The 17,904-nt window shown below is 40.3% G+C and overlaps 1 protein-coding gene across 15 annotated transcripts in view; it reads right to left on the bottom strand.

Moving 5' to 3' along the window:
* Window positions 1-17,163, bottom strand: part of AKAP19 (A-kinase anchoring protein 19) — a 44,289-nt gene extending 27,126 nt beyond the window's left edge. For 3 of the 15 annotated variants that reach the window (XM_089779869.1, XM_089779873.1, XM_089779865.1), the window contains exons 1-2: window positions 9,647-9,786; window positions 261-325 (exon numbers count right to left, since the gene is read on the bottom strand). The gene's annotated coding sequence lies outside the window, so the exon portion shown is untranslated. Of the gene's footprint in view, window positions 1-260; window positions 326-8,711; window positions 8,816-9,646; window positions 9,799-14,846; window positions 15,043-17,020 lie in introns of those variants that run through there. The other 12 variants (XM_089779866.1, XM_089779868.1, XM_089779864.1 and 9 more) reach the window with 9 other exon arrangements.
* Window positions 17,164-17,904: the final 741 nt, after the last annotated feature.

Below are 17,904 nucleotides of genomic sequence, written 5' to 3'. Positions count from 1 at the left end.
CCAGACAGCCTGCTGCAAATAAAATAAAATAAAATAAAATAAAATAAAATAAAATAAAATAAAATAAAAAAGAGATGCTAGACAGGAAACTCTTGGCATCTGAAAAACTTAAAAAAAAAATACAAACTGATCTGACTGCAGGCAAAAACTGAGATACCATAGGATTGAACTACAAGGTTTGGTAGTAATCATAAATAGAAACATTATAATCAATTATTTTAAGGTTGTGTTTAGAACAGTGTCTTAAAGAAATACTGTACCCACTGTGTGTAGTCTGGTAGTGTGAAAGTTTTCAGAATGAGCTGTCAGTGTAGCTAAGAACAACCTGTAAACAACATTAAAAATTATGGAGCCAGAGTTTTAAATAGTTTTTCATTATAAACACAGTTTTCACACACATTTCCTGAATCCCGCACAATCACTAACTTTGCCCAAACTAAATCAATCTGCCTAAATTATCTCTTCCATAGGATATTTTCTAGTAGTTTGTGTTTAATTGGATCAGGTACGTGTCAAGTCTGAAACTGTAGGTTTTCATTGTGCAAAATTTTCCTAGAACATTTTGAAGCATCATATCTCAAAAACACTTTGGGCTGGAAACTTCACATTGTTTAATCCTATAATTCCTAAAGGCTGAAGTTTGTGTTTTCATTTGTGTATGCGTGAGTGTGCGTGCAGTTACCATGTTACAGCATATAGCAAACTTATGAGACCACCATGGTGTTTACAACTGAGAACTTTTGTTATTTTAAGATAAATTCTGAACAGAACCAGCAGGGTACATGAGAGTTTGAAGACATAAAGCCTTTACATAACTTAATCCCCAATTGCCTTGTTGCCTGTGGCAGGCTATAAGCCCATATCCTCAGCCATTTGTTCTAGTAGTTCTCTGGCAAAGTTGGGAAAATTTCATCAGAAATTCTGATGAGGGTTCCTTGCAGAATATATAAGATCTACTGGAGTTTTTAAGCTAACACCTTCCATTTACCAATAGAACAAATATTTATCCCTCTCAAGCTTGTGTTCCTACATCATATTCACATATCCTCTATATACAGTCATCCAACACCAACCACTATCTACCACTGCTCTAAGAAGAGCAAATCCAACACATTTTGGACAAAATTAAATATACACTTCACTCTTTTCTATGTGAGTCTGTTAAAAAAATATTTTCTCTCTTGGGCTATGTCTAGACTGCAGTTCTTTTCTGGGATACCTGCAGTATCCCAGAAAAGCAACACCATGTCCAAGAAGCGCGTCCGCTTTTTTGGATTTTTTTTTGAAAAAGCAGATGTGCTCTTTTGCCATCCCTGTTAACCTTGTTTTATGGGGAAGAAGGGATGTGTCGAAAGAGGACTTACTTCCAAAATCTGGTGCTGTGTAGATGTACCAAATTTCAGAAATGCCTCTTTCGACAGTAATGTGGAGAAAGATACGCAATTTGATACGCAACTTTTTCCTACTTACCCTTGCAGTCTAGAAGTAGCCTCAGTTTGATTTGATGACCCAAATCCCCAAGCACGTCATTCTAAAAAGAAGACTTCTCAGGCTAGTAGTTAGGTTTTTACCGTGCTAATTTCACAAAGAGGACTAAGGAGAGTTAACTTGTATCTATAGTATAACAATTTAATAGTTAATTAATCCAAGGGTGTAAGTGGTTGCAATTGACACAGGCACTAAAAGTACATCATATGTATTTTAGATAACATGACATTGCTATGGTAACAGAGTTTTGACTGGAGGAACTTCAGTTTTTCAAATATTTTCTCACAGAACATTTAATCTTAAGATTTCTGAGCTATCAATGTTTCTGCTAATTTATATTTTAGGAAGTAGACAATCCTAATCAGTTTTGTCTGAAGTAATTAGTAAGTCTTCATAGACTAAAAATATTTTTCTCTAATGTTTTTTTTTTTTTTAATTAGGAATGACTTTGCTAAGCCTGATTTTGGAAGTGGCCGTTTTATGTAAACTGATGTTATTTGTGCCAATAACACCTGGTTTGAGGATGGTGCTGGGGTATAGCCACGAGATAGGCACCCGGGGCCCCCAAGGCAGCAGTGTGCATATTCAGAAGCAGAAACATAGATACCTGGGATACTTTCAGAGTGGAAATTTAGGCACAGAATGAGTTTAGGCATCAATAGCTGCAGCAGAGCAGGGGTTTTCATTAGCCCCTAAATCTGAGATTTAGGCACAGATGTGTCTTTGTTGATATGAGCCCCAGAGAACTTTTCACATCAGTTTTCTATGGTGGTTGACTAGTCACCTCAGTCACAAGGGACTGATTCTGATCCCTGATTGAATTACTGATACCTTTTAAACAGGGCAATGAAGAGCAAGTAGTTAGTGTTCTTGTTCACCCATCAGCTTATGTATTCATACAAGCAAGTACTTTCCCCCAAACTTTAAAAACAAACACTCAGTTGCAAAAATATTTGCAAAGAGAAAATAAAAAGGGACATAAAATATGTCTGATGAAATGCATCCTAGAATACTCAAGGAGCTGATAGAGGAGGTATCTGAGCCTCTAGCTATCATCTTTGGAAAATCATGGGAAACAGGAGAGATTCCAGAAGACTGGAAAAGGGCAAATATAGTGCCCATTTATAAAAAGGGAAATAAGAACATCACCCAGGAAACTACAGACCAGTTAGTTTAATTTCTGCGCCAGGGAAGATAATGGAGCAAGTAATTAAGGAAATCATCTGTAAACACTTGGAAAGTGGCAAGGTGATAGGGAACAGCCAGCATGGATTTGTAAAGAACAAATCATGTCAAACCAATCTGATAGCTTTCTTTAATAGGATAACGAGTCTTGTGGATCAGGGAGAAGCGGTGGATGAGGTATACATAGACTTTAGTAAGTCTTATCAATTCTTATCAATAAACTAGGTAAATACAACTTAGATGGGGCTACTATAAGGTGGGTGCATAACTGGCTGGATAACGGTACTCAGAGAGTAGTTATTAATGGTTCACAATCCTGCTGGAAAGGCATAATAAGTGGAGTTCCGCAGGGGTCTGTTTTGGGACCGGCTCTGTCCAATATCTTCATCAACGATTTAGATATTGGTGTAGAAAGTACGCTTATTAAGTTTGCAGATGATACCAATCTGGGAGGGGTTGTGACTAATCTGGAGGATAGGGTAATAATTCAAAATGACCTGGACAAATTGGAGAAATGGTCTGAGGTAAATAGGATGAAGTTTAATAAAGACAATCCAAAGTGTTCCACTTAGGAAGGAAAAATCAGTTTCACACATACAGAATGGGAAGCGACTGTCTGGGAAGGAGTACAGCAGAAAGGGATCTAGGGGTTATAGTGGACCACAAGTTGAATATGAGTCAGCAGTGTGATGCTGTTGCAAAGAAAGCAAACATGATTCTGGGATGCATTAACAGGTGTATTGTGAGCAAGACACAAGAAGTCATTCTTCCGCTCTACTCTGCGCTGGTTAGGCTTCAGTTGGAGTATTGTGTCCAGTTCTGGGCACCGCATTTCAAGAAAGATGTGGAGAAATTGGAGAGGGTCCAGAGAAGAGCAACGAGAATGATTAAAGATCTAGAGAACATGACCTATGAGGGAAGACTGAAGGAATTGGGTTTGTTTAGTTTAGAAAAGAGAAGACTGAGGGGGGACGTGATAGCAGTTTTCAGGTATATAACAGGGTTTCATAAGGAGGAGGGAGAAAACTTGTTCATCTTGGCCTCTGAGGATAGAACAAGAAGCAATGGGCTTAAACTGCAGCAAGGGAGGTTTAGGTTGGACATTAGGAAAAAGTTCCTAACTGTCAGGGTAGTCAGACACTGGAATAAATTGCCCAGGGAGGTTGCGGAATCTCCATCTCTGGAGATATTGAAGAGTAGGTTAGATACATGTCTATCAGGGATGGTCTAGACAGTATTTGGTCCTGCCGTAAAGGCAGGGGACTGGACTCGATGACCTTTCGAGGTCTCTTCTAGTCCTAGTATTCTATGATTCTATGCCCAAATTAAAGAAGTATTTGGAAACTGAACCTTTTGTATCCAATGAGACACAATATCTGTACCTTGGTCAGCAATAATTGCTTTGGCAGACTCCATCTTGAAAAAGATCTTAATCAGTTCTTTCTTTATGTTTAACATTTATGAGTCCATAGTCAACAGTCAGAGAAAAACATATTCAGGACATTACTTATATCAAAATACATAATAATTTCACATTTTAAGTATTTTTAAAAGCTGTATTTTAAATATGTTAAGTACTAGTATCCTTTGAAAATGTCACTACAGGCAGTCCCCGGGTTACGTACAAGATAGGGAATGTAGGTTTGTTCTTAAGTTGAATCTGTATGTAAGTCGGAACTGGCATCCAGATTCAGCCGCTGCTGAAACTGATCAGTTTCAACAGCGGCTGAATCTGGACACCAGTTCCACTTACCTACAGATTCAACTTAAGAACCCCAGGCATCCCCAAGTCAGCTGCTGCTGAAACTGATCAGCAGCTGATTCCAGGAAGCCCGGGGCAGAGCAACTCTGCCTCGGGCTTCCTGTAGTCAGCCGCTGATCAGTTTCAGCAGCGGCTGACTTGGGGACGCCTGGGGCAGAGCAGCTCGGGTGCTGCTGAGTTGGTCCAGTAGCGCGGCCGCTCCTCGGCGCTACTGGACCAACCCAGCAGCACCCCAGCTGCTCTGCCCCAGGCGTCCTGATTCAGCAACGGCTGAATCAGGACACCTAAGGCAGAGCAGCTGGGGTACTGCCGGGTTGGTCAAGTAGCGCCAAGGAGCGGTGCTGCGGGACCAACCGACAGCGCCCCACCTGCTCTACCACAGGCCCCCGGCTTTGCTCCACGTCTCCCTGGTCTGCTGGGGGGGGGCACTAGCTGCGTCCCCCCCCAGCAGACCAGGGAGACGCTGAGCAAAACCACGGAGGACCCGGGCCGGACCCGCGGCGCTTCCAGATCAGCTGGAAGCACCGCGGGTCCGGCATGGGTCCTCCGCCACTTTGCTCAGCGTCTCCTTGGTCTGCAAACCAGGGAGACGCTGAGCAAAGCACTGCGGGTCCGGCCCGGGTCCTCCGCCGCTTTGCAGACCAGGGAGACGCTGAGCAAAGCGGCGGAGGACCTGGGGCCGGACCCGCGGCCGCTTCCAGATCAGCTGGAAGCGGCCGCGGGTCCGGCCGGGTCCTCCGCTGCTTTGCTCCCCGTCTCCCTGGTCTGCTGGCTCCCCCAGCAGACCAGGGAGATGGGGAGCAGCTTTTCTCGCCCCAGAGGAGGCGGGCGGCGGGACCAGGCGTCCCGCCGCTCCAGTCCTCCGGGGCGAGAAATCCCCGTTCGTAACTGCGGATCCGACATAAGTCAGATCCGCGTAACTCGGGGACTGCCTGTATACACATTGCTTTGTGTGTGGTATTTTTGACCCTACATTTAGAGCTTATTGGATAAGTACTATTTTTAAAACAAACAAGTCACTTCCATCATCCAGAGTGGTATTAAAGTAACAGTCTCAGTCACCTATGGTGATGTTAATAATTGGCAATCAGTGCAAAGCTCACAAAACTCCAGTGCATCAGAATATATCCCTGTCTATTAGAATTTCTCCAGGGTCTTAGCAGTAGATAACTTTCCCCCTACATGCTTTTTGTACCACTCACTGTCCAGTAACTTCTCTAGTTTTATGATTATTCCATAACTGGAACAACCTACATTTTTCTGATATCTTGATATACTTCAGTATCTCTGCCAGGCTCACTACACTGAATTATACATAAGACCTTTCCATTCTTATTTAACCTGGCAAAATAACTAAGTAATTCTGTGAAAATCTGTTTTCTAGTTACAACATCCTTACCTACGTCATTTCTCACAATCACCCTGTAGTCAATCAAGGATGCTAAAATGCACTGTATGGCTCAAGGAACTGGGATATATGGAAGATTCTGTGTAAATCCGGAATATCTCCCTAAATTCAATGGTATCTAGGATTTACAGTGCGGTCTGCATCACAAAACTGCCATCATGTTGATATTAATTGATGATTTTTGTTGGCATACACTAGAGAAACTAAAAGAATGAGGATGGGAAAACCCTCTCATTCCTAATAATAGCCTCTTCGGAACAGGGTAAAAGCTATGGAGATCAGCTGTTTGTTATTTTGAGGGATGCCCTTTTCTAGTGCCAAATGTCCTGCATCATGACAATGTAGGACAGTCTGATATTTTTTGCAATAATCACACAAAGAATCACATACTGTTATAAAGTGTATGATTTTACTCCATGAATAAGATACTCTTAATCACTGTTCTCTGAAAAGAAATGTCGCAATATGTTTTTCACACAGCTGTCAGTTGATTCCTTGCAATGTGATGTACTTGTGCTTTTATTATTTTATAGTGTTCTGTGATATAATAAAACTGATGTAATCTCCAAGACACAAATAGATCACATAAGATTAACAGCACAGTTGCCCTATGTCAGGATATTAGGCAATGGTCCCTAGTCTACAAACAGTAATCAATCACATCAAGAATTGCAACTTGAATGTAATCTTCTCTCTCTTTTTTGGCTTTATTACTTTATTTCTTTTCAGTGTCTGTTGTCTGAGACAATGAACTAGCCATTGCTTTCTTCATTTAGATCAAAGGTTCAAAATATGACACATGCTGTTTCACATATTACTAAATGGAACAAATTAGTCACATGCAGACACCCTAGGCATAGGCCAAGCACTTGGAAGCCGTTTCCACAACAGAACTTGTGCCATTTTGCTCCCAAACACAAAACTCTGTTTAACAAACTCAGCAGCAGTTCCACCAGCACACTAAAGAAAAGGAATGCTTATGCATCTGCATAAGTCTGACATTCATTTCAGTAACGGCCAGTAATGCACATACATACAAGTAAGTTTGTCATGTACTCTCCTCCAATTAAAGCAAAGCACATCCTCAAAGAGTAATAATTTACAATACTCCAACCCAGAGCCCAGCGCTGATTTTAGTGAGGGTGATTGTACAATTATCAAGCATTCAGTACAGCATTTTATTACTTAAAGTTTTAGTTCTGTTGGGTTGAGGGAAGTTTATTTTGTTCACTTTTGGCAGATTTGATATTATTTATTAAGGATAGGTATTAATAGGTTCAGGCAATAATAATACTTAACATTTGTACTGTTCATCTTCCAGGCTATGATCTCTATTTCTATAGCATTTAATACATACTATCCATCATTTAATAAATACAGGCTGAATAGATATGCAAAACTGTGTCTAAATCAAACATTTTCCTATCCGTCTACCCTATTTGTACGGCTCTCATCACCATTATTATATCTGAGCATTTTGAAGATCTTATCCTCACAAAATCCTGTGGAGACAAATAATCTCCATTTAATGATGGAAAACTGGGGCATAGGATAAATAAAATTACAGTACTTGGGAAACCCAGGCTCAATTCTCAGGTCCTCCACAGACCTCCTTTGAGACCTTTGTGCCTCAGTTTGCAGTCTATGAAAATGGGAATAATAATTCCTCTTCTCAGCAAAGTGTTGTGAAGATAAATACATCAAAGATTGTGAAATGCATTGAGATCTACTGACGAAAAGCACTATGTAAGAACTACACAGAGGGGCCGACAGCCACCATGGGCCCCGGGGCAAGCTGTATGTGTGGGGGAAGAGGGGTGGAAGGAGCAAGGCCAGGCCAGCCAATCTTCAGCTCTGCCCCAACCGTGGTGTGCCTCCCCACTCCTCAGAGCCATGTGGAGTGGTGCTCTGGCAGTGATTCTGCCCTGGATCCCTTTGAATCACAGTATCTCAGGCAATTGGCCCCTTTTCTCCCTGGAACAGCATATCACTACAGGTTGAATCTCTGTTAACCAGTAATCTCTTGTCCGGCAACATCTGTGGTCTGGAAGCACCATGGATATTCCCAGGACCAGAGTCCCAGTGGAGTGCTGGTGCCCAAGAGCCCTAGGGGCAGGCAAAGCTGTGGGCAGCAAGCTGTCAGGGGGGCCAGGAGTCCAACTCCCCACAACTGGGCTACTGGGAGCACCTCAACTGGGCTTCCTGGTGAAGCCGGGAGCCTAGCATGCGCCAGCTGGGCTGTTTGGCAGGGCCTGGAGTGCCCCAGTGGGGCTGCCCTGGAGGCTAGGAGCCTGGTGAAGCTTGGCAGGGCCTGGAGTGCCTTGACAGGGCTGCCCAGCACTCCATAGCAGGGCTGCGCAGCATGCCCCAGCTGGTCTGCCCTATGTGGAAGGCAAGAGGGGATGGGGACCAGCAAGGCAGTGGGGCCTATGGCAGGTTCAGAGCTGGGGGAGGGTGGGAAGGGGGCTAGTATCAGGGGTGCAACTAGGGTAAATTTTTAGGCTCAATTATTACAACATCTCAGTGAGTGTCAACTCTGATGGTGACAAAACAAATACCTCAGTACTTTTTACTTGTGTAACTCCTTCCACCAGAAGAACCTCAAAGTGCTCTACAAATGAGCAAAGAGCTTTACTTAATTATCCCTCCCATAACCTGTACAATAAGGTAAGTAAATATAATTATCTTTATTTTAAAGATAAGGGCAAAGAGCAGTAAAATTATTTGCCCAAAGTCACACAGAAAATCAAAGACAGAAGCAGGAATATAATTCAGAATTATATCCATTGTACTCTATAATCCTGACAGCATATCCAGGTTCTCGTATGATGCTTTCACACAACATTATGATGAGACCAATATAAATACCTATGTTAGGATAGATATCACGGGTTGAGATTTTCAAAGCTGTCTAGCGGGTTAGGATGCACATTAATTTGATTGAGTATCGGGCAGCCAAATCCTCTCAGCAGCTTCAAAAAAAAAAAAAAAAATCAAGGCTCATGAACAGAAGTTATTCTCATAGGGTACATCTACACAGCAACATTATTTCAAAATAACTAGCGTTATTTTGAAACAACTTAGTCTGCCTCTAGACAGCAGGCAGTTATTTTGAAATAATGTCAAAATACTGTCAAGCTGGAGGACTTCTTATTCCAACTCCTTTAGCCCTCAATGTATGAGGAGTAAGGGAAGTTGGAGGAAGAGTGCTCTATTTTGAAATAAGTGCTGTACAGATGCTCCCAATTTCAAAATAAGCTACGCAATTGACATAGCTCAATTTGAGTAGTTTATTTCAAGTTAAGCCCTGCCGTGTAGACGCACCCATTGTGTGAAATCCTGGTCCAATTAACATCGATGGGGCTAGGATTTCACTCAATGCATTTTTACTTGTCTGAAGTTAGTGAACACTAGAATTGCCACAGGAGAGCTTTACATGATTTGTAAACCAAATACGCTGAATAACTTTTAGCAAGCATCTAAATCAAACCTTTTAAGTTTGGGTAATCACATTTGTTTATGGGGAAAAATGCGTCAGACCTCTGCTATTTGTTTTATATAGCTTACTATAAGCAAGGCTTTGGATAGGTCTGATTTAAGATAAAGGCCATAGGCCAGATTCAGACCTGATGTAAGTGAATCAATGTAGTAGGATTTGGTGAATTTATCTCCATGATTCAATGCATGTTTCCCCTTCAGTGATTTATTAAAAACAGAGGTACAAAACAATGTTACTATCACTCTCCCATACAAACAGGTAAATAAATTCACTAGCTAATGCCTATTGGAAAAAGTAGCTATACCTTAAACCCAGGACTCGGAATCTAAATGAACAGAAGCTGTAATATCTTCTTTGGGGGCAGTTCCACAGCAACTGATTTATTGTTCACCACTGACTGTCATATCCCAGCTAGTATTAGTTGCTAGGCAGGATGAGCTTCCTAGGCAAGACTTGCTCATAAATGCATTATGACACAATGGCAGGTGTCAAGACATCACTTATATGCAGTGGCCTCCCATTTGACTTTTCATTGTGTATGCTATTTCATGACATATTTCTCAAGCCCAGCAAACAAAGATATAAATTATACTGTCATATAAGTTGTTACACAGAAATTTGTTTGTATTATGGTAAGGAAAATAAGAAACCTCTCATGCTGTATGTAGAAGATGCTCTTCTGGAAATAATTTTGATGCAATATTACTGTCAATAGGAGTAACATTAATTTGCCAATCACCTATAACACTCAAATAAACCAGAGAATGAAACATGTCAGTCATTTTAGAACCCAATTCACAACTTTCTTCTGGAGTGTGGAATTAGCTCACTGATAGTTACCATGTAAGACCTTTGCTTCCAATAGGATTTCTCTTGGAAGAAGGTACCTGTACTACTTGAAGAGTGGGCAGCAAAGGCATTTAGTGTATAAACCCTATGGGCCAAAGAATTTAGGGTTAGATCCAAAGTTTTTTAGGTCAGTGCAATTCTTTAAATTGACTTCCATAGCATTTGGATCATACCCTTATTGTATACTGACATAGTTCCACCAACTTCAATGGTGCTCATCCACATAAAGTCAGGCCTGCTTACATATCCATACTTACAGTACTATCTAAAATATATATTCATAAAAGACCCAGCTGTACTTGTTGAAGAGTTGAAATATGCATCATTTCAGGCTTCCTCATCTGCTGCTGTGTCCTTGTTTGCGTCTTTATTACACATTTAAAATCCAGTGCCATAAGTTTGGATCTTGGAGGGTGATTAGCTGCCTGCTATTGTAAATTTTACTGAATATTGATCTAAATAGACAACTGTCAAAATAGAAATATTTAACTGTTTGTGCGTTGGTGCAGTTCATTTACCCTCCCTAAGTATGGGCTACCAGAAAGCTTTTGCTATTTTGTCTTTGGGCTGTTTTGATCCTATGAGCCAGTGCACAGGTCTTTTAGGCTACATCTGCACTGTGGAGCTATTTGGAGATACCAGAAGTATCCTGAAATAGCTATTCTGTGTCTTTAAAGCAGCCTGTTATTTTGAAATAGATTTCAAAGTAATGGGTGCACTATTCTGTAGGCTCTGTAATCCTCATTCCATGAGGTCTAAGGGACATTTCAGAATAGTGCTTTATTTTTAAATTTGGCACTGCATAGACAGCGCCAAATTGTGTAGCTTATTTTGAGGTAGGGGTGCAGAGTAGATGCACCCTCGATGATTCCAAAGCTTTGTTGCCACCCTTGTGGTATGTCAGGAAAAACTATACCAGTGTCAAGGGGAGGACAGGATGCTGGACTAGGTGAACCTGAGGTCTGATTCAGTATGGCAGTTCCTATGTTCCCAAGATGTTTTTATTCAAAAAATAGTTTGGAGGTGTTTTAATTAATAATCTAATAATATTCAAATGAATAATTGTGAAAGGGTTTGTGATCATTGGGTGAATTACCTCTGATGTCATAATCACAACAAAATAACAAAAGAGAGATGAGGTAAAGGAATTACTTTAAAGGCATAGTTTTATCACTCAATACAATGAGATTTTCATAGGACAACAACAGGAAGGGATCAGGTGGAGAATGGAAAAGAGGGGGAAATGGACAGAATAGAGAGGGGGAAAGGGAAATTAACTGAAACCTATTGTTCTGTATGAGGATAACTGGGTTCTCTGATGTCACAATTCCATGAACCAACAATGAGGTTTTCAATAGGCAGCCACAATATACCTTCCCAATGGAGGATAAGATAGAGCAGCTTTGATCATTATTGGCTGCCAACTAGTTTGAAAGCAAACTTAGCAAATTGGGCTTGACTGATTTTACCTGCATGGATGAAAAGAAAAAAACAACCCCCCTGGGGTGAGATTGGGCTGTCTCCTTACCTATAAGCAATTCTTTTGCATTATGACTTTGTGATCCATTTGTGATAGACCTTCCCTCCCCCATGCTTCATGAAATGGACTTATGGACACAAATATGAATAATTCAAAGATGCTTGGGACAAATTGCCTCGTGTAACCTATCAATCCTAATGTGTTAATCTGCTGGGTCTGTATATCTTGTTTTGATGTATGTATCACTCTTCCATGTAAAGTTAGACATATGGAGTATGGAATGGTTTAGGGGTTTAAATGTGCAAAAGAAAGCCATCAAGGGTGTTTCCAGTGCTGGGATGCCTCAATGTCTTGGCAATCATATATAAACAGCCTCTTTTGTCCTTTAAATTTTAGCAGTGGTTGGTCTGAGGGAGTCATGTGACCTTCCTACCTGGCTAGTCCCCGCTAGTTAACTTCCCAGGTAAGGGTGGAATGTGGAAACAGAACCCCTGCCCAAAGCGGAATCTATAAAACAATAGGAAGCTAGGAGGTCATTGTCTTTGGCTGGTGTGACACATCCATTGGAAGGAACCAAAGGCTCCAGGGAGAGGGAACTTCCCTGGTTTTGAAGGCTTATCTGGAACCAGAACGGTTTCAGGATGAGTTTGCAACTAAATTGTACTGAGATTTTAGTGTTAGAATTAGCTAAGCATTTTCTGTTATTTTAAATGTGTAATCTACTTCACTCTGCCTGTTCTCACTTATAAACACTTAAATCCTACTGTTTGTACTTAATAAAATTGCTTTTATTTACTATCAAGACAATGTAAATAATTGTAACCTGGGGAAGCAATCAGTGTGTTTTTCATTGCTAAGGGGGCTTACCTAAATAAATCATTTGGGGCTCTGTCCCATTTGGGGAGTAGTATCCTGGGAAGCTAGGCCCAAAGCTGCTGTGTCCTTGCACCCGAAGAGTTTGAGTATCTGTACTGCTCCTCGAAGGGGGGGTGGGGGTGGCAGCAGGGATCTCAGCTCTGTGTCTTGGCTGAGGGAGACCAGGGAGCTGGTTCAGCAGGACAGGGTAGCAGAAAGCCCCAGAGAGCAGGAAGGTGAGTGGCTGTGGCCTTTTCAGCACCCCGGGAAGCAGCCTCAAGGGGTCTTCTGTGACCAAACCCTGTCACATTTTTCTGATGTTTGTAGGTTGTTTTTTCTTGTCATTAGTTGATTACAATATCCCTGTATGATTTATTTTTCCATGTTTAAGGTGCTCTAATTGCAAATACAAACTCTCTGATATTCATGTTCATTATATCAAGCTGGTTGCTGTTCTTGTTTGTTACTTGTTAATGAGATTTGGGTGTTCAATACTTTGTCTCACAGCTAAGACAAAAATTCTGTTGAGGTATTTTTTACAAAATGAATAATCTCTGTCAAAACAGGTCGCCAAAAATGAACAGACAAACCCCATGTCCTCTGATTTACAGTGCTAGTATTGAAGTTTGTGCAAAGCAATGCTAGTGACAGTTAACTAAATACTACAGATTAGTTAACTATTTTAAATACATTTTTTGTGAGCAATATGTGAATCAGTTCAGATAAAATAAAAGCCAACTTGTTCCTTTAGTCATTCCTCACACACAGATCTGTGTCTTTTGTGACAAACAAAAATATGACATTACAAACAAACACAAAACCTGCTTTGTTTGAGCACTGTTTTATGAGTCGTAAATCCCAAGCAGTATTTTGAATCTGGCCAAAACTAGGAATTGTTGGAATGCTATGGGCAAGCTTGTTCATGTTATATTTCAGACAGGCTTTTCTGTTGCAGTTCTGCAGCCTCTATTTTTGGGGGGAAGCACTGCAAGGAGGAAAGTTGCTCCCCAAGATGGTTATCAAACATGTTTGTATGTAAGAGGTTTCCTTTCAATTGTCCCAGAAGGGGCCAGACAGCCATAACACAAATAATGTAAATAAAATGCTCTGGGCCAGATTCTCATCTAGTGAAGGATGGTGCTGTGCTGATTTATCCAAGCTGAGGATCTGGTTCTGGAAGCCAAGATCAGCTTCAATGCTCCACTACAGTAATTACAACTTATGGAGCCAGCAGGCCTCAGAACCGTCACTTTTCCCTTTTTTCCCTACTAGTGTAACATGGAGCATTTATATTTTAAGTTATTCTGCTATTTATTTTTGTACATTTGTATGATAATCATTGTGAGAGCTCAGTGAGAACCTCAGTATTGGGCTGCTAAAGGGCACAAAGTGTCCTCATTGCATGACAGTAGTCGACACGAGGGATGTGAAAGGTTAACTGGGAAGTATCACCCTTACCATCACCCCATTGTCAACTCTGTCTACATATCTATACGAGCGACATCATCACAGGATGTAACCACAAAGCCACACTATCAGGGGCTCATCCGCCTGCACATCTACTAATGTCATATAGCCATCATGTGCCAGCAATGCCCCTCTGCCATATATATTGGCCACACTGGACAGTCTCTGCACCAAAGGATAAATGAACTCAAATCAGACATCAAGAAAAGTAACATACATAAAACTGTAGGGGAACACTAACCGCTCTGGACATTCAATAATGGATTTGAAAGTAGCCACTCTTCTACAAAAAGCTTCAAAACTAGATTGCACAGAGAAACAGCAGAACTGCAATTCATTTGCAAATTAATACAATGAAATGAGGTCTGAATAAGGATTTAAATTGGTTGTTTCTCCTCTCTTGGTATTCATAGCTCCTCATCAACTGCTGTGACTGAGACACATCCATCCTGACTTAACTGGCCTCAACACTGGTCCTACACTTGATTAGTAGCTTCCTTCTTTTGTTATACTAGTACTTACATGTATACCCCTGCCTTTGTAGTTTCTACTCCAACTCATCTGATGAAATGGATTTTACTCACAAAAGTTTATACACTAATAAATCTGTTAGTCTCTAATGTGCCACAGGACTGCTCTCTGTTCTAGTATTCCACACAGTAAGCTTCTTCTATTGCTAATTTTTGTTTCTAGACTGAAAAAAGAAATCTGGTCAACTTCTCTCATTTGAGATTAATTTTAAACCTGTTGTTTCTTCTACTTGTAATGGCAGACTCTGCAGTGTGTTTCTAATGTAGAGATAGTGCTGCCCTTTCTTCCAACACGTATTTCCATTCTAATACCAGTGTCATACCTTGCTGAGCATTTGCAGAGTCCAGGGCTTTGCAGGTCAGTTTCCCAGTACAGGAGAAATCAGTGATGAGGAGTCTGAGTACAGTCACAGTATAATCTGTTTAATTTACACACATGGACCAGTCCAGAAAGAGAAGCGGTCAAACAGCGTGCAGGTCGTCTCCTCTGTCAGGAACTGCAGCCAACTCCAGTTCCTGGTTTATGGGAGTTACTCTGCTTCAAGAATTGACTCTTATCAGAGATGAAGGTAGACATTAAGATTTCCTATTGCTCACCCTCCCAGGATTACAGCTTCCACTCAGAACCTTGCATAATAAAAATAACAGTGTGCAAAAGAATGTGGGGAGTATTATTTTCCTTCTTGGTTGGGGGCCTCGTCAGAGAAGGTTTGGTTTCTCTTTTTTGCTTCTCACTTGTGTGCGGACCCTGAATGATTTTTCTGTGTGTTAGTGACCCTGACCCAGAAAAGCCCCCCTCCCGCTGATCTAGACCAACTCCCTACCAAAATGCAGGATTTATTGAAGCTGAATGAGTCCTCCATTTAAGAGACTTTTAAGAGTGTAGTATTCATAAACCTTGTATATAACAATATTAGGGCATGTTAACGCTTGTGCAGACATATCCGCATTGTTGCTCATTGAGCTAGCATGTTAAAAAGAGTAGTGTAGCTTGCAGTAGCATAGGCAGCAGTGGCACTGGCTACCTTCCCTAAGCATAAATCTTCCTGGATCCCATGAATATATGCTTGGGGTGGCTAGCCCATGCTGCGACTTGCCACTCCTATTCTACTGTTGCTACACTACTATTTTTAATATGACATATGTCAATGCAAACTGAGAATCATGACTCTAGCTATAAGTGTAGATATAGTCCAAGTGTTATAGGACTCGGCCATCTGTGCCTCCCATCTGAAAAAACCCTACTTCCTGCTTCGTTGTAAGGAAAGATAATTGGAGGCAGTGAATGACTCAGTTTCTAGCTACTGAGACTCACACCTTTGCTCTAATCTAAAAAAAGTTAGGCTGCTGCTTGCTAAAATATATAAAAAGAAAACTCGTTGCTAGGCACATATAGTTATTCCAATTCTAATGAGTATCTTCCCTCTCCCATGTTGTCCTGTTTCAACTTGTATAGTGCAAGTTTGCGGCCATTCAAAGTGTTCTTTGACACAGAGTACATATTACTTGTTTGGCATAGCTCCCCAACAATACAGTGCTATGTACACATTGGGAGCTGTGCAAATAATAATGTACTATTGCAGTCAACGTGACTGTTTGTGCATGTTCAGTATGACACAGACTAAGTACAAGTTTCAAAGTTGGATGCTGTTTTTTATTTCCACCCTCTTTATGGCACTGTAATAGCGCTTAATGTTTACAAGACAAAGGCAAATCTAACCCTACTGCTTTCAGTTAATTATCAATAGTTCAAGTTATTTGCATACTCCCAATAATATAATCAAGTGACACTGAAAATCTTTAGCCACCTTTAAACAAAGTTCAAAGAGTTACTTGTGACAATTAAAAAATTAGCATCTATGCACATGGCATTCTTGTGCAGCATATGCATTGCAAAGGGCTTTGTAACTAGTAGTCTGTTATGCTTATTTTGTTAGTTATTACCTACTAGAAAAATGCATTTTTTTTGTGCATTCTAATTTTGAAAAGTATTTATTATTTCTTTTGTGCCATTAGAGTCATATGGGTTAATTCATATTTGAGTGAATGTCTATTTTAAAAACATGCTATGTATTAGTTTCAAAAAATGAACTTTAGATGCCCCTAGAGACATTTAATTAATTGATTTAATAAATTATTAATAATTTATTTCAATTTATCAAGATATTTCTCCAGTTATTATGATGTCGGTAGACTTCATAATTAAACTCAGTTGGAAATAGTGAAGCAAACCAACTGCAGGCTTTTAGAACACAAATGTGTAGTAAAATCAGAATATGGCTAAGCAAAACGTATGTAGGTTTTCTTCACATGAAGTTACTTTGATGGTTTGTAGGAATTATTATAAAGGTATGAATGTAATATGTCATACTTCTGGTTTTGGATTACACTCTTAAATTTCTTATGACTTCCCTGAAATCTGTATTATGAAGACTTTAGCCTCTGATTAATATTACATTTTATTAATTGATTAAATACAAATGGAAACATTTCTTACCAGTAAAATCCTGCAGAAACGGACTTTCAAGAGCTGCATGTAAAAGTCCTCAGATTTATGAACTCAGAATATCCTGGTATAAAGTTCACATGACATAAAACAAACTGTGTAACCTATCACAGAGTTAGCAACTAGCAGATAACTTCATATCCAGTGTACTGAAAATCCTAGTAATTTTGTTTTTAACTGTTTAATTCTTCCACATTTACAGCTTGCCTTAAACTAACCTTTTTAATGTCTGCCTTTGGGTGTGAACATGTCTGTCTACGGTTATCACCAGATCAGAATGACTTAAAAACAAATAAGCATTTCACTGAATTTTATCAGTGCTCACTGTAACACTACAATTCTTTAGACTGTATTTTGTTTACACTACTCTTTTAAAATTATTTGTGTACAGATTATAATGTAAGAGATATGTGAATTATTTTTATTAATAGGATATGTACCACTCTCCATTTGATTACTTTTTATTGAACTAACTTCCGTTGGTGAGAGAGACAAGCTTTCAAGCAAGACAGGTCTGGGAAAGAAACATCTAGAATCGTAGCAAAACGCTAGAGGAACAGATTGTTTAGCATAGGGAGCGCATTTGTAAAAGCCCATTCAAGGTTAACGCTTCCACAGTCAAAGGCAAAAAGAGGAAGCCAGGGGGGCCAACAGAATTGCCTGGCAAAGGTGACACTTTGGGAGGGTAGTGGGGGCAGAAGTTGGGCACTTGGGACGCAGCTTGATTTTCATCCCTTTCCCCAGATGCTAAGGGAGTGAGGGGAAAGTACTTGGATTCCATGCATTCCTCTCACACCAATCATCTAACAACTTGTCCATCTAATAACTATCTGTTGTAGTAAATACAGAAAACTTCCGTAGAACATCTAAACTAA

Source organism: Pelodiscus sinensis, chromosome 7 (assembly GCF_052426305.1).
Source record: "Pelodiscus sinensis isolate ZL-2025 chromosome 7, ASM5242630v1, whole genome shotgun sequence".
NCBI classification, from domain to species: Eukaryota; Metazoa; Chordata; order Testudines; family Trionychidae; genus Pelodiscus; species Pelodiscus sinensis.
This window is presented reverse-complemented; position numbering and strand designations above follow the sequence as displayed.